Source organism: Dama dama, chromosome 3 (assembly GCF_033118175.1).
Source record: "Dama dama isolate Ldn47 chromosome 3, ASM3311817v1, whole genome shotgun sequence".
NCBI classification, from domain to species: Eukaryota; Metazoa; Chordata; class Mammalia; order Artiodactyla; family Cervidae; genus Dama; species Dama dama.
The window spans coordinates 59,261,074-59,286,741 of NC_083683.1; the positions used below are offsets into that span (position 1 = coordinate 59,261,074).

Below are 25,668 nucleotides of genomic sequence, written 5' to 3' on the forward strand. Positions count from 1 at the left end.
GGTTCTCACTGCTATGAAAACTGCTGCAGTAGCAGAGAACATGTCTCAGCACAAAAGAACCATCTTATGTTGGCTGGAGGAGAGTATGGGGTTGCAACACGTACAAGTGATCAAACCCCTGTCAACACTATGGGAATCACCAATTAGAAGGAGCCTATCTATCAAGCTTAATTTTATAGCCAACATAGCTACAAAACTGCCTTTATTTAACATACTTGTATTTAAATTCCTAATTTTAGAAAAACCTAAATTTTAAAACTAATGAGGAATTGGGGGTGGGGGGAGCAGACCTTCAGTTAAGCATGACTGGCCTCGACTCCTCCCTGAAACCTCATCTTAAAAAGTTAAAGGACATTTTAGAAATATAAAATCCATAAGGATATGAGAATGGGGAAGGACACAATAGCAAATAAGAGAAGTGAACAATATTCTGGATGCTAGAAATGTGGTAGTGGGGGAGAGGTAACTAAACTAACTAACTAGACCAAAAAAGGTGAAGTCTAAACCTGAAAGGAAGAAGTCATCAAGCTGATAAACACAAAAAGTAGAATAATGGTCACCAGGGCCTAAGGGTGGGGGTGGGGGTGGGGGGTTAATGAGCATTTCCAGGTTAACAGGTACAGAGTTTCAGTTAGGGAAGATATAAAAGCTCTAGAGATTAAGGGGAATACACTTAATGCCACTGAACTATACACTTTAAATGGTAAATTTTGTTATGTATATTTTACCATATTACCACAATTTTTTTAAAAAAGCAGCAGCAAGATGACTCATGCTGGAGAGATTCAGGTATTGAAATCATGATGAAGACAAAAATGCAGGGTGCGGCTGGAAACTAGATGACTAGTTGAAAGTTCATTTAAGTGGCCTCACCCCAAAACCGATCTTCTCACCATCCCTGGTGAGGGTGGACCACAGACACTGATCTTTGGAAAACAGGTCAAAACTGAATGCTAGACCAAACAATCACTGAAAAACAGGAGCATTACTTGAAAGTCTGCATTCTACATAGGCAGAAGGTTATCTCCAAGAAGAAAAAGGAAATAACAGATTATCTGATTATCAGAAGTATCCAACCATATTATAGTATATATTTGTCAGGGAATTGCAAATGAATTAGCAGGCACAAACTACATAAAATTTCAAACTCAGATAATTATTTGAGAAAACATAGGTTGGATAAGAAAATACGATCACAGTGAATCTTGTGACACAGCTGCAAAAAATTTTGCATAGTCATAAAAATTTAAATACTAAATAAAGAATTTACCCGCCCCCAAACCTGATATCCTATAAAAGGAAGAATAGAGAAGGAGAAATATGTATAAACGTTTGCAGGCAGCAGAGAGATTAAGATGACTAATCCTCATTTTTCTTAGAAGGAAGTGAGTAGTTACTATCTAAAATAAAAAGCCAACAAAAAGTAGAACTGACTTGGAAAAATAAAGGCACAACAGAACAAACAGCTGAAAGAACTGAAATCGACTGCCCCTAAAGGCTAGGAACTGGATGTGAGATGAGAAGAGATGATGCCCTGCTTTTTTTTATAAGCCTTGAATTTTAAAAACTATATATGTAAAAATATCATTCCAATTTTAAAATAAAAGTTCAGGGAGGCAAAACAAAATTGTGATGATGTTATTAAAAAGACCTAAAATGGTCTATATTGACTATACACCTTTTTTTTTTTTTTCAAACTACTGTGTTAGCTTTCTGTAATTCTTAGAATCTTCAGTCACATTGAGGTCAACCATGCTACCTGCTGCTCTGCCTTTCAACGCTGCTGGGCATCACCAAAATAAGGCTCCAGCAGGAGGAAAGAGTGCTGAAAATGCTGCCCCTGACCAGCATGCTTACCCACCAGGCAAGAACAGAGTGGTGGGGAAAAATCCTGATGCCAGGATGACCAGTGGAAGAGGAGGAGGAGAACAAGGAGGAAGACAACACAGGCGGGGAAGGCGTAACTGATGCCACGTGAACTGACATGCCTTAAAACGGGACCGACCAACGAAGAGTTTTTACATGGGAAAGAATGCTAAGGCTAGATAGATCACTAGAGTTTCCAGAACATGTCATCTGGGTGGTGTCTTTAAATACACAGTTCATTCTTGTTTATGCATTTTGCCCTGACCACACTGGTCATTTCTCCCTTGTTTGTTTGGGATTTGAAGAACACATCCAAGCATCTCATTTTGAAGGCCTGATGACAACCATAACTGGATACACACTTTTAGCAATAAAACTGATACTTTATCATGGCCTGGCAACTCCTGTTAAGTTTCCTAGGTCTCGTCGCTTGCTGGGAGTTAGTTATACTGCTGTTAAGGTCTCTTTGATATCAGTGGCAGAAAAGAGTGTTCCCTCTCATCTGTGGCTGGTGGCTGGGTATCTGTTCCCTGGAAATGTCTGATGCTACTCTGAAAGCTCATGTTTTTGCATTAGCTAGTGGGAGAGGTGTCTCTTTTCTGGTTTGCCTCCTTCATTCTGTGGCTGAGACAGGTACTTCAACCTGGTGTATTTTGGTTTCTAAAGAATCTGAATGAAGAATCCCCACAGCGTCATGCTCAACAGCGATGCTCAGTGAGTGTACTGTCCCATGAGCTGCTTCTGCTTCAGGCCGCCTTACCAGCGTTACTTGAACAGGGATGGATGCAGCAGTGGCTGGAGGGGACTGTGCCAGCAGAGACTCGTACTGTGAGAAGCTTGCTGGATCTTCATTCCCATTTGTTGGAACCAGGAAGAAAATGAGAACTGTGCAAACCAACCAGTGAACAATAACCAGCGTGTCTGAAGTAGCAACACTACCCCTGTGGTGGGGGAAGGTGTGAGTGCAGCCCACCAAGCCATACTTCAGCAGGGAGGGTCTGCTGGCTTTCAGCCTTGCACAGGCCTTCAATTTTTCCACTCGGACATTTTTGTTGATTGTCTTCATATGCAATAACCTTACTGATCACCAGCCTCATCTGCCTTACTCTACCAGTATTTGCTAGGCATCAATTAATGTCATTTTGGACGGGGACTGCCAAAATCCATGAGCTCTACACAGCTGCTTATGATTTCTACATTTGCTAGCTAACCATAAGGGCTGGGATGGTGCTGGCAGCATAGAGGCCACACAGATGCACAGTGACCTTCAGAAGGGTAACTGGTAGTCCTGAAGTCTTTGATACTTGCAGTGTTGCTGGCTGGAGTTGTCCTTCTTCTGGGGCTCCTGTTTGAGCTGGTTATCGTTGCTCACCCAAGGGTTCCCTTGGCTCAAACGCCTCCTTTTTTCCCACCACAGGACCAGGCCCTTGGAATCCTGCCTACCAAAATCACTGCAGCTGCAACACTGATGGGTCCTCAGTGGTGCCTGAAAACTGTAATTGAGCAGGCTTAGGCAAATGGCATCCAGAGCTCTGACCTTCACTGTAACTGGGAGTGCCAGTGATCTCTACGCTCTTGCTTTCCCTATGTATACCTTACATCTGGCACTGCTCCTTTACTAGGTGTGACTGCAGAAATGCAAAACTTGGTCTACTGGCAAATTTACCCGTTTTTACTGATGGTCGTGGTACTGATAGGAATCCTGTCCTTCCAGATCTGCCAGTTGAAGTCCCTTTGTGCGTGTGCACGCTCAGTTGCTCAGTCATGCCCGACTCTTTAAAACCCCATGAACTGTAGCCCGCCAAGCGCCTCTGTCCATGGGATTCTCCAGGCAAGAATACCGGAGTGGGTTGCCATTGCCTCCGCCAGGGAATCTTCCCGACCCAGGGATCAAACCCGCATCTCCTGTAGTTCCTATACCGGCAGGCGGATTCTTTACCACTGAGCCCACTGGGAAGCCCTTCTGTGCCTTTATGAACATGTTTAAAATGACAAGTACCTTGCAGGTCAACACCGTGTGAACTATGAACAGAGATCTGGCAAACAAGGCACCTCCACAGTTGTCCAAGGACACAGTGGCTGTATTAACTGCCCTGGCCTTCCCCTCGTGTTTATGTGCCCCTTCTGTGGACTCTGCGGAGACCTCTCCCAGTGACCTCTCAGCACCGTTTTTAAGCTGCATGTGTTTGACTTGTGTCCTCACCACGCAGACAGCAGCAGTTCGAGGCTCTGCTGCCCTCCCTGCATCTTCTGACCTCACTGCTGTCTGGCGTCTGTATATGTGTAAATACAAGTTCCTGGATACTTTAAAACCTTGGATTAAACAGAATGTGCTTTGTACATCTTTAAACAAAATGTATATTAATTTATTAAATCTGCTTGCTACTTTTTAAAAAAACACCTTTCTTATAGCACAATTCATGACCTGATACAGTATGCAATTCACTGGAGAAATACTCTGGGCATGTAGCAATTCTAAAGCCTAACTGTTTAAAACCACTCTATAAACACAGTATTTTATTTATTCATTTCCCCCTAAGAATATATATTTGGATATATTTATATAAAGGCTTATATTATTTGTAACTCTTGGATCAAATCCAAATTTTGACATTTCGAATGACTAACATTTGTAAGCTCCAGTGATGGCAGAGCTGAACTTAAATAAAGTCTGAGTGTCAAATGATACAAATAGACAAACTGAAAGGCTACTCATGGAAAAATATATAAAAGTACTAAATATGCAAAAGAAAACAGGAAACAATCTTATCTACAAGAACTGTACAACTTGCAGCTTTTTAAAAGTCACATTCTTGTGGGCACAAATTCACCAACTAAATATAATCTAATTAACATATTCCTTCTACACAGTTGAAACAAGAACTTCATTCCAGAAAAAGAAAATACGTCAAAGCACAAGATTAAAACCATGAGCAACTACATCAGAACCTACTGAATCTTTTTTTAATTAATAAAGTTCTTTTCATATAAAAACTATGAGACCTGGTTTGCTTTTCAGCAGTACTAAGGGGACAAAAGAGGACAAGATGGTCGGATGGCACCACCGACTCGATGGACACAAGTCTGAGCAAGCTCCCGGAGATGGTGATGGACAGAGGGGCCCGGCGTGCTGCACTCCATGCGGTCGCCAACAGTCAGACACGAATGAGCGGCTGAACTGAACTGAACAGACCGTGCTCATCTACAGCATATGGTTGCTCAACTTCATGTGTCAGCTACCTAACAAATTTACAAATACTTAAATAACTATCACGAAGGTTTAAAAGCATTAAAATCATATGTGTTATACTGTTTATACTGTGCATCCATATGTTCAAGCAAGAAATAAAGAGAGCAACCAAAGAAAACCTCAAGCATTATTATACTCACATATCAGAGAACCTGACAGAGAGAAACGCCTGTAAGACAAGACTCCTTCACTCAAGGAGTCTGAGATTCAGCAGTGCAGAAGGGAATAAGAAATGTGTGTGGTAGAGGTGCCAAGACCAAGACAGGAAAACGACTCATGAACAAACTAAATAAAAAACTAAATGACTGAGTACTAAACTACAAAATATAAAGGGTAAATTTAGAGAAAAGGAAGATAACAGTTGCCTTGACAAAAAAAAGTAGGCACTGAAATGGTCTCAAAGAAGTAGAGAAGCATTTGAAAAAATAAACGAGAAAGATCAACTTCTCTGTCTCTCTTGTTCTCTCTCAATGTTACCGTATACTTAAAATTTTTCATATGAAATAGCAGAGGCAAATGTATGCAAAACTCCAAAAAGTAATCTAAAAGAGAACTGGCCCAGAAAAGGGAAAATACATGAAGTAGTAAACAGAGGGAAAATTATCCACAAAGGAAAAAAAAAAACCTTAACAACCATATATGCTGTATATCAATAAATGTTTGCATTATTTTGATTAGCTTCAACCCATTATTTGAGGGAAAATGAAAGTGTTACAATCTCATTTCCACAATAAGAGACTGACAAAACAAGTTTAAACAACAAAACTATATGAGATTTTCTGACTCCCAGCCCTACAATGTATCCATTACAATAATACACACTATCTTATGTGATAAGTATTTTACACTGGACTGACTTCATCACCAACCTCACTTTCTTATAACCAAAAACATTAGAATGCTACAAAAAAAAAAAAAGCAGCAGCAGCCCATCTTAAAGTAAGTATGCTGTAATACACAAGCGCCAAATGGGTCTCAGTTAAGACCACAAAACTTTAACAACCAGAACGGTGGCCTTTCCAGTAAATTGGTATGTTACTATTTCAGAACTATTCCTCTAGCTAACAGTCCATTCTAATCGGAAGACAAGGGGAGGGTATTCCCCAAGTAACAAACTTCAGAGCTGCAGTCACAGTCCCATAAACAGAGCTTTTTCATCTAAATTATTTTGATTATATGCTGACAGCTACCTAGAGACTGAAAATCAAAGAAAAATAATACAAATGAAACACTATAAAATAAACACAATCATGAAATGCACAAGTTACTATGCCATAGAGTTATTAGTTTCAAACTTACAAGCTTTCTCAGGAATCATAGTTAATATTACTTTTTACACCTAAACTATGGAGAAGGAAATGGCAACCCACTCCAGTACTCTTGCCTGGAAAATCCTGTGGACAGAGGAGCCTAGTAGGCTACAGTCCATGGGGTCGCAAAAAGTCAGACATGACTGAGCGAATTCACTCCACTCACTTCATACTTTATCACTGGAGAAGGAAATGGCAATCCACTCCAGTATTCTTGCCTGGAGAATCCCATGGACAGAGGAGCCTGGTGGGCCATGGTCCATGGGGTCGCAGAGAGTCAGGCATGACTGAAGTAACTAAGCACGCACACCTAAACTAAAATTTTCCTTAAGTTGATAATATCATATTAGTTTAAATGGTTATCCATGTTTACTAGTGTACCCAAGCCTAAATTAATATTGATCACAAACTGAAAAACACTCATTGTTCAAGCACCTGAGAGTCATGGTCCCTTACATTCTCTCTCATTTCTTTCTCTTTTCCAACATCTAAAGGCAAAAGAGTCACACTCTCCCATTATTAGTTCAGTTCAATCGCTCAGTCGTGTCGAACTCTTTGCGACCCCATGAATCGCAACATGCCAGGCCTCCCTGTCCATCACCAACTCCCGGAGTTTACTCAACCTCATGCCCATTGAGTCGGTGACGCCATCCAGCCATCTCATCCTCTGTCGTCCCCTTCTCCTCCTGCCCCCAACCACTCCCAGCATCAGGGTCTTTTGCAACGAGTCAACTCTTCACATCAGGTGGCCAAAGTATTGGAGTTTCAGTTTCAACATCAGTCCTTCCAATGAACACCCAGGACTGATCTCCTTTAGGATGGACTGGTTGGATCTCCTTGCAGTCCAAGGGACTCTCAAAACTCTTCTCCAACACCACAGTTCAAAAGCATCAATTTTTCAGCCATCAGCTTTCTTCACAGTCCAACTCTCACTTCCACACATGACCACTGGAAAAACCATAGCCTTGTCCATTCGGACCTTTGTTGGCAAAGTAATGTCTCTGCTTTTTAATATGCTATCTAGGTTGGTCATCACTTTCCTTCCAAGGAGTAAGCATCTTTTAATTTCATGGCTGCAGTCACCATCTGCAGTGATTTTGGAGCCCAAAAAAATAAAGTCTGACACTGTATCCACTGTCTCCCCATCTATTTCCCATGAGGTGATGGAACCAGATACCATGATCTTAGTTTTCTGAATGTTAAGCTTTAAACCAACTTTTTCACTCTCCTCTTTCACTTTCATCAAGAGGCTTTCTAGTTCCTCTTCACTCTCTGCCATAAGGGTGGTGTCATCTGCATAGCTGAGGTTATTGATATTTCTCCTGGCAATCTTGATTCCAGCTTGTACTTCTCCCAGCCCAGCATTTCTCATGATGTACTCTGCATAGAAGTTAAATAAGCAGGGTGACAATATACAGCCTTGACATACTCCTTTTCCTATTTGGAATCAGTCTGTTGTTCCATGTCCAGTTCTAACTATTGCTTCCTGACCTGCATATAGGTTTCTCAAGAGGCAGGTCAGGTGGTCTGGTATTCCCATCTCTTTCAGAATTTTCCACAGTTTACTGTGATCCACACAGTCAAAGGCTTTGGCATAGTCAATAAAGCAGAAATAGATGTTTTTCTGGAACTTTCTTGTTTTTTCGATGATCCAGCAGATATTGGCAATTTGATCTCTGGTTCTTCTGCCTTTTCTAAGACCAGCTTGAACATCTGGAAGTTCTCGGTTCACATATTGCTGAAGCCTGGCTTGGAGAATTTTGAGCATTACTTTACTAGCATGTGAGATGAGTGCAATTGTGTGGTAGTTTGAGCATTCTTTGGGATTGCCTTTCTTAGGGATTGGAATGAAAACTGACCTTTTCCAGTCCTGTGGCCACTGCTAAGTTTTCCAAATTTGCTGGCATATTGAGTGAAACACTTTCACAGCATCATCTTTCAGGATTTGAAGTAGCTCAACTGGGATTCCATCACATCCACTAGCTTTGTTCGTAGTGATGCTTTCTAAGGCCCACTTGACTTCACATTCCAGGATGTCTGGCTCTAGGTGAGTTATCACACCATTGTGATCATCTGGGTCGTGAAGATCTTTTTTGTACAGTTCTTCTGTGTATTCCTGCCACCTCTTCTTAAATCTCTTCTGCTTCTAAAAACCCTGAGCAGCAGCCAGGTCCCACCCCCTTCCGTGGGGATCCACTACGGAATTAACTGAATCTATCTGGTCAGGATACAGAAGGGTGTAACTAAGTTTTCTTTCAATATTTTTACCTGTGTTTTCATGCGTGACTGAGAGGAGTAAGGAAAAGGAGTTCTAAATGGAGGCACAAAAGAGCCAAAACAACCTTCAGCCCTCTAAGGCAGCTGTGGCACAATATGAAAGCAATGTACCTGAAGTGGAAGGGGCATAAGCCCAGCTCTGCCACCTAACATTTCTTAGTGACTGAGTTCTTTTGCTTAGCAATTCACCCTGCCATGTCCAGCCTAGCAGACGCTTTGGTAATATCCATGCTCTCAAACACCTCCACTAAACAGCCATGTATTTGTGGATGTGTTCAGTGGATCACTATTTCTACTTACCTTTAGATATATTACATGATCTTTAGCACACATCTTACTGATTATATCTTATATTAACATTTACTAGGCTCATATAAAAACCTATCACCAAGGAAATAATTGCCGTGTATATCAAAAACAACACACAAACTGGGATCAGTGTTTTATCAGTAATATTCAGAAAATCAATAATGAATAATAACACTCACTAAAAGTACTTCATTAGCCATTCGTGAATTTATTATTTTTAATTCTCTGAAAATGTTATCAGTTCATACAGAGAACATGGTCTTTTATGTATTGTTACCAATCTATTTCAATGATTACAGATCATGCTAATTGAATATTCGACCAACAAAATGGTATATTCTAATAGGATTAGACACCATTTAATTTTAATTACATTTCACCAGTAACTGTAAAAAAAGCTATACAAATTTCTGTAACTTACCAAAAATTAAATTATATAAAGTTCTTACCAAAAATTAAATTATATATAATTTGCATACAAATTATACAAAATTAAACTATACAAAGTAACTGTAAAAAAGGCCATACAAATTTCTATAACTTACCAAAAATTAAATTAGACAAACTTCCCTAGTGGCTCAGATGATAAAGAATCCACCTGCAGTGTGGGAGACTTGGGTTCGATCCCTGGATTGGGAAGATCCCCTGGAGGAGTGCATGGCAACCCACTCCAGTATTCTTGCCTGGAGAATCCCACGGACAGAGGAGCCTGGCGGGCTACAGTCCACGGGGTCGCAAAGAGTCAGACACGACTGAGCAACCAAGCCCAGCACAGCACATACAATGTTTTACTGCTTCCCCCATAAAGTTTCATCTAAGAGCTGAAAGCAGTATTAACATTTACCAAGCAAAAGAATCTGCCTACAATGCAGAGGAGACGCAGGTTTGATCCCTGTGTCAGGAAGATCCTGGGGAAAAATCTATTCCAGTTTTCCTGCCTGGGAAATCCCATGAACAGGAGTCTGGCAGGCTACAGTCTATGGGGTCACAAAGAGTCAGACATGACTGAATGACTAAACAACAACTCCTCCTTAAATATATTTAATAAACAGTATTAATATCTTATTAAAATTATTTCCACTGAAGAATACATATCAGTACTTTCCAAAATGATCAGCATAGTTGTAACTGAAGTGCCATTCTAAATTACTGGATAAACTAGAAAGAAAACTAAAAGTTAATTATAGTATCTTGAAATATCTGGGATCAAACCAAATGTTACAAACTCAAGTAAAACAACAAAATCAAACATACTCTTTGGAGATACAGAACAAAAAAATAAGACTTCTGGAATTCTTATTAAGATAATAAACTAAATTCTGAAACAATTCCAGAAGTGTTAATGCCAGAAATGACTCTTCTCGCTGAAGATAAATTTATGCAAAATAAGTATGTCTTAAAAGCCAACTCAAACAGTGCTAAAGTGAAGATAAAAGACATCTGAATATAACTTTACTGTCTCATAATTTTATTAAAGCACTAGGAGAAAAATCTAAGGTTAAAGTAAAAACATGAATCCAAGTAAATATGAAGGTGAAAACAAGAGAAGAGAAACTAATGAAACACTACTGGAACAGAAGGGGAAGAGGATTCTAACTAACCAAAGATGAAAATAACAAGAAAAAAAAAAAGATAACTAACTCATGTGCAAAAACATTTTTGGAATCTGCATTGAAAATTAATCATATAGAGCAATTACTATAAATATGAGGTCCCATCTACTATACTAAAGCATAAAGAGCTTATATCCCATTTTTCCATGCATACTCAATGAAGACTTTTCCTTCACTATAAATCCACAAAAGGTTTTTGTTGGTGCAATTTACTATGCCTATTCTCAGCCCAAGGGATATTTTTGTACCCAATCTCAAATTGGAAATGGGATGCTATCTGTCCTCAAAATGTCAAGTTATTGGCAGAAACACAGCTCCATGTCTAATAAGAACTTTTATGCTCCACTACAAGTCTTTTAAGTGGTGTTCTTGTTTAGATGTAACAGAGACCTGTATATTTTAAAATATAAATAAGAACTTATGGGATACATTGCTCATTGATGTAACACATCTGAACCACCATTACCCATATCACTCCGAGCACTGAAGAAGGAAATAGAGACAGTGCTCTACCACTTGGCCACTTCCTGCTAGCTACTTCTGCCCAAACTCCTCTTAGGAGCCCAAAGGGAAATCTATTACCATTGCTGCAAAAGCTCACAGTTTGTGGACCACTGATAAATGTACTGAGGGCTGACACAACAGAGGCAACCGCAACACTCGCTGTCAGCCACACAATGGGGACCGCCTGTGGAGGCAGAAAACTAAGGCCCCACCGCTGCTCCCCAGTGGGCTGCCTGTATAACCCTGGGGGCCGCAAATATAATGGGATTTCACTCCCATGATTAGGTTAACTTTAAGAAAGTTAACTTATCAGGAGGAATTATCCAAGTGAGCCTGAACTCAGCACATAAACCCTTTAAATTTGGGTCTAGAAATGAAAGACAATTTTTAATGCATCTCTACTGCCTATAATCACAAGAGCTGCCTACTCTACCAGCTTTTTAGGGACTTCTGTAACCTAGCTCCAATCCTACCAATACAAAAAGAAAAGAAAAAAATTATATTATTGCAGGTCAAATAGTAATGCTATATCAGAAAGTTAAACATAACTTAACTACTTAAGACTCCAAACCTAGCATATTATTAATAATTCTGTTAGGCACTATTGCTCAGTACTCCTAAAATTCAAGTTTTTATCACAGACTTCATTTTTTTAAAGACTCCATTCTAGAGAACTATCTAGACTGTTTAGCATGCAAGCTACAGTCCAGCTGATCAACACCAGTAGGTAAGTGCTAGACCACCAGGACAAATTAGACTGAGGATATTCAATGTACCATTTCTGCTCTAAGTTTTCACTAGTTCAATGCAACTGATTTCCTTGTTTTGTAAAGTATCACCTAAAGATTCTAAGCTCTGTACCACCTGGAAGGTATTTACTTAGCACTTATGAATGCCATTTCTTATAGTCACTTTTGCCAGAGTATATATTCTGAGATGAGAGACAAATTAGGCAAAAAGCCCCTGCTCATTACTGCTCTTCAGCGCCCAAGGAACACCTAAATGCCTAGGGGATTTAGTCCTCATACTGTTACCAGGCAATATTGAATGAAGACCTAGAATCAACAGGCTGGTGTGGGAGAACTTTCTCAGATATGAGGATTGAAAGCTGGGTTAGCACTTAAAAGATCTTGAGAGTAAGTGATGCCTTAAATTTTGTGCTCCTGGTGCCTCCTTTCTTTACACTTACTCCTGGCCCAGAGCTCAGCCAGGAATACTGCTAAACATCCTACAGTGCATAGCAGAGTTTCCCACAACAAAGATTAAGCTGGCCCAAAATGCTAACAGTGCTGAAGTTAAGAAATCCTGGTATAAAAGGAAGAATGCTAAATTAGAATCCTACCTTTATAATTTATCACCTAAATGACTTTCAGCAAATTATGTAACTTCTCTAAGTTTCCTCACGTATAAAATGGATAACACGCTCATGTTGAAGGATTTAGGAGGATAAATTGAAATAGACACTTTTAGACACTTTACAAATGGTTAGTTTCCATTCTTCAGAGTGAGTACAAAAATCTTCTCTATCAGAGATAGAGCCCTGGACCTCTCAAACATTACTCCAAAATATGAATGACACATGGTACTGTAATTGATTTATTTTCTGAATCTCCTATCAAAGTCTAAGCAACTTGAAGGCAGTTCAGTTCAGTTCAGTCCCTCAGTCGTGTCCAACTCTTTGCGACCCCATGGACCCCAGAGGTCTTACTTTACTGGACTTGGTATACTCAGCCTCTACAAGAAAGTAAGCACTGAGTAAACATCTGCTAAATGACCAAATGCGCAAATAAGCTCTAAGTTATCTACCCAACATAATAAAGCAGTCACCGCGTTGCCCAGTGGAAAATTACCAAAGAATGTAAAAAAATGTAACTCATGTCATGAAGAAGTTTTGAATAGTAAGAGATATCTAACAACAAAACAAAATATGTAGAGAGATTTAACAAATCGGTACTCAAAAAAGCACATGGGTAAAATTCACATGAACAGCTAAAATCACAAATAAGTATTAGTGGGATGCATGAAAAATTAGAGTTAAACAGATATAATCAGGGAAAGGCCTGTGTTTAATTAGCATAATCCATCAGAGTACCTGCTGCTAGTATCTTCCAAAAGGCAATGGTACAGTACACTTAGAAGAACAAACATCAAAATGACAAGTGATATCATTTGTCATCTTAACAGTACTCAGCTAAATTTCATAATTCAGATGATGGTAGTATATTTTAACAGGTTCAAAGGTCACTTTAAACAATTTTTAAAAACACACTAGATTTTAATAGAAGTTTACCAAATTCCTGACATCCACAATCCATTTTAACTATTTTAAATGGTCTGAGACAGAATAAGATCAAAAAGGATGATGCTCAACTGTCTGAATATGCTGCTGAAAAGGCTGAGCTCAAGCATACCCAAAGTGTGCAAATGCACAAATGTAACAATTTTTTTTGAACCAACAATTTTAGAAAAATAGTAGTTCCTATCTAAAGTTTATACAAATCTAAGACACTGGGTTTGCAACTATCAGCAGTTTTAAGATCCCTTTCTAAAGTAATAGTCTCCTTCTGTTTTGCTTGGTATCTTAATTTGCCTTTAGTTTCAAAACTAAGTTTGCCAACACTATTCCTCTCAAAACCTCAGGAATTCCATTACTAGTTTTAAACTAAATTAAAGGAAAATAGACCCATTCAACCCATGGCAGAAGTATGCACAAAGTGTTTGTTGATGCTCATAAATAGACTGAGAAATTTAGACATGTCTGAAGGACAACGGCTCTATAGTCAACTTTGGTTTGCTCCACCATGGAATCAAATAGGAAGAGAATTATTGCTACCACTTCAAGTCAGACCAGCACAGATACCTTTAAACCAACTGAGATACAATACACAGAACATTCTCTTTAAATCAGAGCCTTAGTATGTGTTTCCACTTCAGGGAAGAATGGTTAGAGTACTCTTTAAAAAAGTACACATGAAGCCAAGATGTTTCTAGAATCCCCCCCAAAACCAATGCTAAAAATGCCCTCAATGCTGCCCCCTCAGTGGACCCTCCCCTCAAAAAAAGAACAAGCTATAAATACCTGACAAAAAGATGGTTCTCCGTCTTACCACTGGAAACCTTTTCCATTTTATATCACGACTCACAGATTCTATAAATCTTTCTGACAATTACAGATATTTTCATACTCAGTCCTCTCAGTGATCTCCTTCAAATCATGATTCATCTCAAATCACATGAATCCCAGGTATCAGGATCCTGTGAAAGGTACCAGTAAAAGAGGAAAGTACTTGAAAGAAAGGGAAAGAAAATCCCATTTCCTGGCTCTCTCTCTTACTCTGTCCCAGCACTGCAGAGCAGAAACAAATGGAAGGAATAAAAGCACCTTAAGCTCATTCTATTGCTATTTCTCATTTTCTTTTAACCCTAACTCATTCATTCCTCCCCAAGCATCACCCTATCTACTTCTTACTCTCCTGTCCCAGGTCATGGAACTCACAAAGGCCTAGAGTTTGGGTAGACTTATTTCCCTAAGAAAGGATAGCAACAGGATGAATGAATCTCCAGTGTTATAAAGGGTGATTCCAGTATATTGTGATATAACAGGTTACAAACATTTTTTATTGCCAGACCTAATAAGCTAAACAGCCATTTTTATGACTTATGGGGGGGGGGGGGGAGAAGGCTCCTAATCCCAAATTCCCTTTTTTTAACTCCCCATTTCCTCCACCCCCAGCCTCTCAGCTCAGTTCAGTCGCTCAGTCGTCTCTGACTCTTTGCGACCCCATGAACTGCAGCATGCCAGGCCTCCCTGTCCATCACCTCTAGCCCCCAGCCTCTAGCCAGTCTTTTTTAAAAAATTCATTTAGAAGATAGAGGCTACCTATATAAAAGTCAGTGACTGCTAATAATTTATACCAATACACTTTTGAAAAAGGAAACAGGTGAACGCTAGCAGTTTGTGAAACATAAGTGTACTATGCTTCAGTTCAGTCGCTCAGTCGCGTCTGACTCTTTGTGACCCCATGAATCGCAGCACGCCAGGCCTCCCTGTCCATCACCAACTCCCAGAGTTTACCCAAACTCATGTCCATTGAGTCGGTGATGCCATCCAACCATCTCATCCTCTGTCATCCCCTTCTCTTCCTGCCCTCAATCTTTCCCAGCATCAGGGTCTTTTCCAATGAGTCAGCTCTTCACATCAGCTGGCCAAAGTATTGGAGTTTCAGCTTCAACATCAGCCCTTCCAATGAACACCCAGGACTGATCACTTTTAGGATGGACTGGTTTGATCTCCTTGCAGTCCAAGGGACTCTCAAGAGTCTTCTCCAACACCACAGTTCAAAAGCATCAATTCTTCCACACTCAGCTTTCTTTATAGTCCAACTCTCACATCCATACATGATTACTGGAAAAACCACAGCTTTACTAGACAGACCTTTGTTGGTCATGTTATGTTTCTGCTTTTTAATATGATGTCTAGGTTGGTCAAAACTTTTCTTCTAAGGAGCAAGCATCTTTTAATTTCCTGGCTGCAGTCACCATCTGCAGTGACTTTGGAGCCCCCCAAAAATAAAGTCTGTCACTGCTTCCACTGTTTCTCCATCTATTCGCCTTGAAGTTATGGGACAGGATGCCATAATTTTAGTTTTCTGAATGTTGATTTTTAAGCCCACTTTTTCACTCTCCTCTTACGTTCATCAAGAGGCTCTTTAGTTCTTTGCTTTAGTTCTTTGCATAAGGGTGGAGTCATCTGCATATCTATGGTTATTGATATTCTCCCGGCAATCTTGATTCCAGCCTGTGCTTCATCCAGCCCAGCGTTTCTCATGATGTACTCTGCATAGAAGTTAAATAATCAGGGTGACAATATACAGCCTTGACAGACTGCTTTCCCTATTTGGAACCAGTCTGTTGTTCCATGTCCAGTTCTAACTGTTGCTTCCTGACCTGCATACAGATTTCTCAAGAAGCAGGTCAGGTGGTCTGGTATTCCCATCTCTTTCAGAATTTTCCACACTTTGTTGTGATCCACACAGTCAAAGGCTTTGGCATAGTCAATAAAGCAGAAGTAGGTATTTTCCTGGAACTCTCTTGCTTTTCAATGATCCAATGGATGTTGGCAATTTGATCTCTGGTTCCTCTGCCTTTTCTAAATCCAGCTTGAACATGTGGAAGTTCACAGTTCATGTATTGCTGAAGCCTGGCCTGGAGAATTGTGAGCATTACTTTACTAGCGTGTGAGATGAGTGCAATTGTGTGGTAGTTTGAGCATTCTTTGGGATTGCCTTTCTTAGGGATTGGAATGAAAACTGACCTTTTCCAGTCCTGTGGCCACTGCTAAGTTTTCCAGATTTGCTGGCATATTGAGTGCAGCACTTTCACAGCATCATCTTTTAGGATTTGAAATAGCTCAATGGGAATTCCATCACCTCCACTAGCTTTGTTCATAGTGATGCTTCCTAAAGCCCACTTGACTTCACATTCCAGGATGTCTGGCTCTAGGTTAGTGATCACTCCATCGTCGTTATCTGGGTCTCAAAGATCTTTTTTTGTATAGTTCTTTTGTGTATTCTTGCCACCTCTTCTTAATCTTCTGCTTCTGTTAGGTCCATACCATTTCTGTCCTTTATTGTGCCCATTTTGTATGAAATGTCCCCTTGGTATCTCTAATTTTCTTGAAGAGATCTCTAGTCTTTCCCATTCTATTGTTTTCCTCTATTTCTTTGCATTGATCTCTGAGGATGGCTTTCTTATCTCTCCTTGCTATTCTTTGGAAATCTGCATTCAAATGGGAATATCTTTCCTTTTCTCCTTTGCCTTTCGCTTCTCTTCTATTCACAGCTATTTGTAAGGCCTCCTCAGACAACCATTTTGCCTTTTTGCATTTCTTTTCCTTGGGGATGGTCTTGCTCCCTGTCTCCTGTACAATGTCATGAACCTCCATCCACAGTTCTTCACACACTCTGTCTCTCAGATCTAATCCCTTGAATCCATTTCTCACTTCCACTGTATAATCGTAAGGGATTTGATTTAGGTCATACCTGAATGGTCTAGTGCTTTTCCCTACTTTCTTCAATTTCAGTCTGAATTTGGCAAAAAGGAGTCCATGGTCTGTGCCACAGTCAGCTCCCAGTCTTGTTTTTGTTGACTGTATAGAACTTCTTCATCTTTGGCTGCAGAGAATATAATCAATATGATTTTGGTATTGACCATCTGGTGATGTCCATGAGTAGAGTTTTCTCTTGTGTTACTGGAAGAGGGTGTTTGCTATGACCAGTGTATTCTCTTGGCAAAACGCTTATTAACCTTAGCCCTGCTTCATTCTGTACTCCAAGGCCAAATTTGCCTGTTACTCCAGGTATTTCCTGACTCCCTACTTTTGCATTCCAGTCCCCTAGAATGAAAAGGACATCTTTTTTGGGTGTTAGTTCTAGAAGGTCTTGTAGGTCTTCATAGAACTGTTCAATTTCAGCTTCTTCAGCATTACTGGTCAGGGCACAGACTTGGACTACTCCGACACTCAATGGTTTGCCTTGGAAATGAACAGAAATCATTCTGTCATTTTTGAGACTGCATCCAAATACTGAATTTCAGACTCTTTTGTTGACTATGATGGCTACTTACTATGCTTACAACCAGATAATTAATAAAAAGAAAGAAAATAAACCTGGTTATAGAGAGCACAGCAACAACTAGTGATCATACTTTTCCAAAGAACATATGTTAATACCAATATTCTAACTTCAGAAATCAATTTACCATGAAGAATAATTTGGCAATACCTATCAAAGTTTTAATGCATGGATTTATTTGGCAAAGAAATTTTACTTCTAAAATTTAAAGTAGTGATGCATTTACACAGGTGTGATATATGTATACAATACTCTGCTGAATTATTTATAAAAGCAAAAGATAAGTAACAAGCTACATGTCAACCAAAAAGGGAATGTACAGTATATTTAATACAATGAATACTATGCAACCAATAAAAAGAGCAGATATGGTTGTAAATGTAGGAAGAAACTTGCTACAAACAGCAGTAGCCTCAGGGGAAGGGACCTAGCAGACAGGAAGGTAGGAAATGAGGCTTCTTTCACAGTAAACCCTTCTGCAGCTTTAAGTTTTAAATCATGTACATATATTACCCTTTTATTAAAAATGAGTAAGTTGAGCTTCTCTGGTGGTTCAGTGATTAAGAATCCACCTGCCAACTCAGGGGACACGGATTCAATCCCTGCTCCGGGAAGATCCCACATCACAAGGCAGCTAAGCCGATGTGCTGCAACTACTGAAGCCTATGAGCCTAGAGTCCGTGCTCTGCAACAAGAAGCCAACGCAATGAGAAGTCTTCACACTTCAACTTGAAAGTAGCCCCCTGAAGACCCAGCACGGCCAAAACTAAAATAAATAAATAAGTTAAAAATTTATTAAAAAACTTGGGCAATTCTCTCTGATCCTCTGATGCATAAACAGTTTTACTTTCCTCATCTCTTGTTGTTGTTCAGTTACTAAGTCATGTCCCACTCTTTGCAACCCCATGAACTGCAGCACACCAGGCTTCCCTGTCCTTCACTATCTCCTGGAGTTTGCTCAAATTCATGTCCATTTACTCAGAGATGTTATCTAACCATCTAATCCTCTGCCACCCCTTGCTCCTTCTGCCTTCAGTCTTTCCCAGCATCAGGGTCTTTTCCAATGAGTCTGCTCTTCAAATCAGGTGGCCAAAGTATTGGAGCTTCAGCTTCAGCATCAGTCCTTCCAATGAATATTCACGGTTGCTTTCTTTTAGGACTGACTGGTTTGATCTCCTTACTATTCAAGGGACTCTCAAGAGTCTTCTCCAGCACCACAGTTCAAAAGCGTGAATTCTTCATTTGGTGCTCAGCCTTCTTTATGGCCCAACTCTTATATCCATAAAAGACTACTGGAAAGACCGTAGCTTTGACTAGACAGACCTTTGTTGGCAAAGTGATGTCTCTGTTTTTTAATACACTCTCTAGGTTTGTCATAGCTTTTCTTCCAAGGAGCAAGTGTTTTTTCATTTCATGGCTGCATTCAACATTTGCAGTGATTTTGGAGCCCAAGAAAATAAAATCTGCCACTGTTTCCACTTTTTTTCCCCATCTATTTGCCATGAAGTGATGGGACTGGATGCCATGACTTTAGTTCTTTGAATACTGAGTTTTAAGTCAGATTTTCCACACTCCTCTTTTACCCTCATCAAGTGACTCTTTAGTTCCTCTTCATTTTCTGCCATTAAGTGTGGCAGCACCTGCACATCGATATTTATTTATTGATATTTCTCCTGGCAATCTTGATTCCAGCTTGTGAGTCATCCATCCCAGCACTCCACATGGTGTACTCTGCCTATAAGTTAAATAAGCTTATTGTATAAGCTATACAATATACAGCCTTGATGTACTCCCTTGCCAATTCTGAGCCATCTGTAGGCAACGTTAATTAGGACTGAGACTCTAGGCTAGTTACTAGAAGCTACCAGTAGTCAATACACCAGGGTCGAGGGCTCATTTCCCCTTCCGTAAGAATGGGTACAACTATGGCAACTCTGCATCAATCAAAACAAAGTATAACAGGTGAAGAAACAAGTGAAGAATTTATCTTACCCAAGGCAACCTTTATTACAGATATAAAATTGGACACAGTATAATTCATCAGCACTCTAAAACTGCTTTGCCAAAAGGGGGAAAAAAGAAACCTAACTGGTTGAAATTTCTGATTAGGGTCTAGATCTCAAATGGCTACATGCACCAGAAACATTTTGTAAACCTAAGAAGTGCCAAAATCATTAAAATCCAAAAAGGAGTTTAAAAAAAGATAGAAGGAGAAGACAAAGTCATGGGCAATGTTTCAGATGTCAAAACGTTTACGATACCATTTTTCTAACACAATTTTTCTCTTTATCTCAGATTTCCAAGTAATATTGAACATAGCATTGCCTCAGTAATTAAAACTCAAGCAACTGAAAGAAACAATTCAAACTCTTTTTCAACCTTATTTTTAAAATGTTATTTCATTGGATTTTTGGTTTTGCCACTAGATAAAGAGAACAATTAATGTAACAGCCACTAATACTAATCTAGTTCCTCTGATTCAACTTTATTACAATCTTACCCTCCAATTATAAAACCAGAAAAATAGCGGAAAAAACCTTGAAAGGGAGTACATAACACAGTAACACTTAGGAAGAGGATTATTTATTTTTTGTTAAAAACGTATCATTTAGGGGGTCTCTTATTAACAACACTATGAAGTTTATGACTTGACCAACTCTTCACACAACTATATCACTATGTACAATTTAAATTTTATAGTCTTAATGACTTGTCTTTAAAAAAAAAAAAAAAAGAATCAGAGCTTTCCTGGTGGCTTAGACGGTAAAGCATCTGCCCATAATGTGGGAGACCTGGGTTCAATCCCTGGGTTGGAAAGATCCCCTGGAGAAGGAAATGGCAACCCACTCCAGTACTCTTGCCTGGAAAACCCCATGAATGGACAAGCCTGGTAGGCTACAGTCTATGGGGTAGCAGAGAGCTGGACACGACTAGGCGACTTCACTTTCACCAGTCACTCACTGGTGAAGAGTCCACCTGTCAATGCAGGGGACGCAGGGCTGACCCCTGGTCTGGGAGGATCCCACATGCAGCCGCTAAGCCCATGTGCCACACCTACCGAGCCTGTGCTCTAGAGACTGGGCACCATCTACTGAGCCCCTGAGCTGCAACTACCGACACCCAAGCACCCTAGAGCCTGTGCTCCACAACGAGAGAAGCCACCGCAATGAAAAGCCCTGCACCCCAACAGAAGAGAGGCCCGCATACTGCAACCAGAGAACAACCCATGCCGCAACAAAGACCCAGCACAGCAAATAAACATTTTTTTAAATCATAATGTAGCCCAAAGGTTTGTTGTCATAACCAATTATTCTTCTAAACTCTAAAATATATTACCTCAGTAAGTGAAAGATGCTAGCTGGCATATAAAAAAATTCAGTATATTCCTTTGCCAGATTCAAACATTCAGACTAATGCCAAAAAAGAAAAAAAAATCACAAAATAGAGTCACACTTAAGAAGGGAGGAGGGAAAAGTGCCTTAGGATTAATATGTGGAGTTTACATATCTTGACATTTACAAAGAAAATGGAAAAGAATGTTATCAGCTGATAATTTTCATTTTCATTCTGTACTACTTTGTATTTACTAGTAAACTACTTACTATGGCTATAGAGTGTCCAAGGCACTTAATAAACAACAACAGTACTACTTATCATAATATTAGTTATAACCAGTTATAAGTTACATGTTAACAACTGCACAAATAAACATTTAAATTCATATCAATGGTTTTCAATCCTAAGTCGAGTAACACCTAAGGTAGAACTGAGAGTTCTTTAAGCTATTTTTCAAGACTTAAATAGCCTATCACATACTGTCAGAAATATAACTTTTTACTCTAATTATATATGCATATGTGTACATATATCCCTTTCTTTAAATTCTAATGGCTCTACTGATGCTCCATGAAATAATATGTAGTGACAGGGATAAAGATGACTGTTTAGATTCCAAACTAAGAATGAAATTTCACAGAAGAGCAAAGTTTATGTCTGCTCCCACTCCAGTCTTCCCCGTTACATTCTCCTGTTTCACAGTTACCTCAGCAGTTACAACACTGCAAGATTTCAGTCTTGCTCTCACATATCCAGAGCCAATATAAGATAAAAACAAACAATTATAAGCCTAATTTTCACCTTGGGATGCACCTCCATTTTTCAGTTAGTACAAAAGAAACATTGAGGAGAAAAATGAAAGAAGGGCCCAAGATGTGGGATAACTGTAAAAACACTACCCCAAACATACCCAAAGGTCACTCAAGAGTACCTAATGATTGGGTAAACAAGATGACCTAAAAAGCACCTCGCACCTGCCCAGGAGGGAAAAGGACGTGCTATATCTGAGCTTCATGCAGACCTGGAATGCAGTAAGTACCCTAGGTACAGACTTTCACGCTGTGAGCTTTCAAAGATGCAAACGTGTGTTCACACGTCCAGTCACGTAAGCTAGCTCCTGTGTCTGGCACACATGGTCAGGGGTGTGCATCCCTACAGGTGGCTGGGCTTTGGTGTACTTCCCTGTGTAACACTGCAGAGCGTGCCGGAGTGCCTCTTCTTCCTGGCCCCTCGATGCCGGCCCCTGGATGCCAGCAGCTGTACTGTACTTTCAAGGAACCGTACTGTAAAAGTTTAAATGTTTTATCTCCTATGTTTATTTTTCATGTATTATTTGTGTGAAAAAGTGTTATAAACCTATTACTGTACAGTAAGTCCCCTCCATACGAATGACTTCCATTCTGAGAGTGTGTTTCTAAGTCGGATTTGTTCCTTAGTCCTGTGGCTCCATCACTTATTACCTGCCAGATCCAGGGAATCTTACTTAACTTTCTGAAGCCTCACTGCTTTCCTCTCTAAAACAGAAATGAGGACTTCCCTGGCAGCACCGTTGATAAGAATCTGCCTGTTAATGCAGGGGACACGGGTTCAATCCCTAGTCCGGGAAAATCCCACTTGCCGCAGAACAACTAAGCCCATGTGTCACAACTACTGAGCCTGTGTACCACAACTACTGAAGCCTTTGTGCCCTAGGGCCCATGCTCTGCAACAAGAGAAGCCACCACAATGAGAAACCTGTGCCCCACGATGAACAGTAGCCCCTGCTCACAACTAGAGAAAAACCACACAAAGCAACGGAGACCCTGTACAGCCAAAAATAAAATAAATAAAAATTATTTTAAAATAACAGAAATCAGAATAATAATTCAGTAGAAACTCATTTAACAGACTTCTACTTTATCACCTTAGAGAAATAAAGAGCTTAAATTCCTCCGTAAATCACTTCCTGATGTTCACCACAGGCTGACTACGTGCACCTGGCAGTCCTCTAAGTCAACCACGTTCTTACTGAGTCCTCAACCTTCTACTCTCACCAAATGAGCTGGACGCTTAACAAGAGCCAGCTGTTTGTTCCCAAACTCACGTATGCCAACTGTACTTGTTATTGTAATTATGTAATTTAAGATCATGTAAACCGATGAATTATGAGCGTGAAAGGGGTTGTTTCTCTGAAAATTATGTTGAAAAGTTCAAAAAGATTCAAAGGCTAATTATTTTCTTTATTATGGAAGTTATTATGGATTTGGATGTATGTAACAACAGCTTTAAAAGAATAGTGGGAGAAGCATAAAACTGCAGAAGGATTTTATGTAAAGCATTAAAACTGCCTTTAAATTCTGTTTTTTATTAGAAAGGGATACTTCATAGATAAATGCCTCATGGGTATGGATTATTCTAAAAAGACAATCCAGAACTCGAATGAAAGATCCACCCATGAAGAAAAACCCTGACCCTATGGGGAAAAAAGTGGTGAAAGAATGTATATGAGTTAAAAATTAAAAATATGTATCATTTTTTACGATCCCCTGCTAACCAACTTGTCCAATCTTCTACTCAACAACACTTATGAGATCTTCACATGTAGCTATCTCAAAAATTTGTAGGAATACTGTGACAACTAAAATTAAGCAAAGTGCTGGCATTAATGATATACTACTTAAAACTCTGCTTTAAGGGTTTTGTCAGTACCCTGACGGTCTGACTACTACTCAAAGAATATAGCAATGCTTTCTTTCAAAAGAAAAAAGTAAAAGGTACATAATTTCGTTATTCTGCTATTTTTGTATTTGGGTCTATTTTACATACTGCACACACAATTAGCCATGTAACTTCTGTGGTGGCCATCGAAAAAGTGAAGATGCCCAGCAGTCCTGAGACTGCAGGCTCCCAGGCTTACAGTGTAAGGATAATATTATGGTAATCCAAGGGACGTATCAATGGATTGGCGTGACCCAGCACCTAAGGCTGCCAAGAAAGCAGGTAAAGTGAATGAGGTGCTGGTGTGGTGCCAGTGGAGGGAGCAGTGCTCTGTGAAGAGTTAACAGACAGAGGGAAAGGTCAAGGATCCAGACTGAGGAGACTAGCTAGATCATGGCAGAGGCCAGAGGAAGCAAAGCAGAAACTGTATCATTCTGCAGGTCACAAACCTATAAACTGAAGAGGTTCCAGGCAAAGTAAAGAGAAGGAGCTGGTGACTCGACCTCCTGCACAGAACTCTTGAACACTGGCACAGATGAGAAAAAGCTTTTCCAAAGTATTTAAAACCAAAAATCACATTTTTAAAGTTCATGGCATTTTGATGTTACAATCAATTGCACTCTTCATAGAAAAACTGTTACATAAAGAAATGCACTCTAAAATTAGAACAAAGAAGTACCTTTTTCACCTTAAGTTAGGGGGTAAAAGTTAACCCTAATATCCAATCTAACAAAGATATAGTGAAACAGTACTAGTAATACCACCCTTGTGAAAAGCAATTTGACCAAATTCTCAGGATTAATAAACCCTCATATCCTTTGGCTCCATATCACATACCTGGGAATCTGCTATAAGAAAATGACTAAAAACATCAAGAAAAATACATGCTTTTAGGTGTCTTCTGCATATGATGATGACACAGAAATAATGTTAAGTTTAAAAAAATTATACAAGGGAATTCTCTGGCAGTCCAGTTAAGACTACACGTTTCCACTGCACAGGGCATGGTTTCGTTCCTGGGAACAACATACCACATGCTACACAGCACAGCCAAAAACTGTTTAAAAAGCAAACAAAATTGAGCATACACTATAAATGTGATATAAAACATCATATAAAATGGGGTATTAAAATAATCAGAATGATGACTGTATTAGGGTAGTAGACTCAAAATCTGTTTTTCCTACCATCTAACCACCTTTCAGAAAAGTTATTTTACATTGAGAATTAAAACGGATTATATTTTTAAAGCATGCATCTCAAAAGGTTACACACTCTACTTTCATTCATACAACATTCTCAGAATGACAAAACGAGAGCTGAGGGGACGGGCTGTGAACAAAGAGGCAGCACCAGGGCGTCCGTGGTGACGGACCAGTCCTGCACTGTGACTGCAGTAGTGGTTAAGCATAGACGGGACAGGACCGCACAGAACGACACACACACACAGAAGCGGAGATGATGTCTGTACACGGTCTGTATTCCAGTTAACAGTACTTATGCTTAGTCAGTCATGTCTGACGCTTTGCAACCCACTGGACTGTTTGTAGCCCACCAGGCTCCTCTGTCCATGGGATTCTCCACGCAAGAATACTGGAGTGGTTGCCATTTGCTTCTCCAGGGGATCCTCCCGACCCAGGGATTGAACCCAAGTCTTCTGTGTCCCTTGCATTACAGGTGGATTCTTTACCTCCTGAGCCATCAGGGAAATTCTATGTTAACAGTAATGTTAACATATGGTTAACACTACATATGGGAAACTCTAGTTAACAGTAATGTCTCAATATCAATTTCCTCATAGTCCTATTCTATGACAATTATCCAAGATGTCAATATTGGTGAAACTGAGTGAAGAGTACACAGGGCCCTACTAT

At 39.7% G+C, this 25,668-nt stretch overlaps 1 protein-coding gene and 1 pseudogene across 5 annotated transcripts in view; one reads left to right on the top strand and one right to left on the bottom strand.

The window, feature by feature from the left end:
• FRS2 (fibroblast growth factor receptor substrate 2) overlaps positions 1-25,668 on the bottom strand; it is a 102,378-nt gene that overhangs the window by 64,150 nt on the left and 12,560 nt on the right. The window lies entirely within an intron of this gene.
• Positions 1,541-4,021, top strand: LOC133043354 (E3 ubiquitin-protein ligase MARCHF6-like; annotated as a pseudogene).